The 1,079-nt window shown below is 39.9% G+C and overlaps 1 protein-coding gene across 1 annotated transcript in view; it reads left to right on the forward strand.

Annotated features, from left to right (window-relative positions):
• The window catches only part of LOC110456731, a 68,237-nt gene that overhangs the window by 60,172 nt on the left and 6,986 nt on the right, over nt 1–1,079 (forward strand). The gene's annotated exons all lie outside the window — the stretch shown is intronic.

Genomic DNA, 1,079 nt, shown 5'->3' on the forward strand with positions numbered 1-1,079 from the left:
CCCCCCCCGCCCCCACACACTTTCTTATCTAGATTGCTAAAAGAGACTTTATTCCACTGCCCTCATGCTGTATCTGGATGTCTACATATATACCAGGGCCGTTTTCGTTTAAACGGCCAAACCGGTCGGACCACAGATGTTCGTTTATTAAATAAGGTCGAACCTAGTAATCTGATATGCTGCTTTCAGGCGAGCCTTGACAAAGCCATGCAAGGCCTGCATAAACATTTGCAGGTCTGCCAGGATTTATACCCGAAATTGTAACATTTATAAACGGTCAAACCAGTTGTTCCGCATTAACGAACAGGCCCCTGGTCCTACCAGCAGATACATATAGTGTGGGTAGATACACCAGGTACCCCTAACCACCTGGCCAGTATTCACTGATGATCAGTGTAGATTGTTCCAGCAGTTACACGGGTCTGTGCCTACATTGGCCCCCTCTCTGTAGACTGGCAGTGTCATTGTCTGAGGGCCCTACCACCCATCAACACCTCACTATACAGGAGTGGAGGTATACAGATCTCAGACAGATGACATTGTTTTAGGAACATTATAGTTACCTATATCTACAGTTACTATAACAGACCGTTTACAATGACTCGTTAGATCTACTAATGTTTTGTTAGGTACGGGGCAAACATTGGTATTATCACCGCTGTATCAAAGCTGATCTCAAGTCATTGTTTAAAATAAAACAACTATCACAAACATTCGTAAATAACAGAATAAATATTCTTTTTTTCAATATCTTCAATTTTGCTTTCTTACTTAAAAACAGATACACTAAAATGAGGCTCAATGGATAAAAGATTCATGTTTATAGAAGTTATGAAAATGATAGAAGTGACTTGTGATTTTCCTTGGAAACCAGGGTTGAGGTTTAGATTCTGTACAAGTGATAAGTGATTTTGAATGGAGACTAGGGTTGAGGTTTAGATTCTGTACAAGTGATAAGTGATTTTAAATGGAGACCAGGGTTGAGGTTTAGATTCTGTATAAGTGATAAGTGATTTTAAATGGAGACCAGGGTTGAGGTTTAGATTCTGTACAAGTGATAAGTGATTTTAAATGGAGAC

This window comes from Mizuhopecten yessoensis, unplaced genomic scaffold, assembly GCF_002113885.1.
Source record: "Mizuhopecten yessoensis strain PY_sf001 unplaced genomic scaffold, ASM211388v2 scaffold8839.2, whole genome shotgun sequence".
Classification (NCBI taxonomy): Eukaryota; Metazoa; Mollusca; class Bivalvia; order Pectinida; family Pectinidae; genus Mizuhopecten; species Mizuhopecten yessoensis.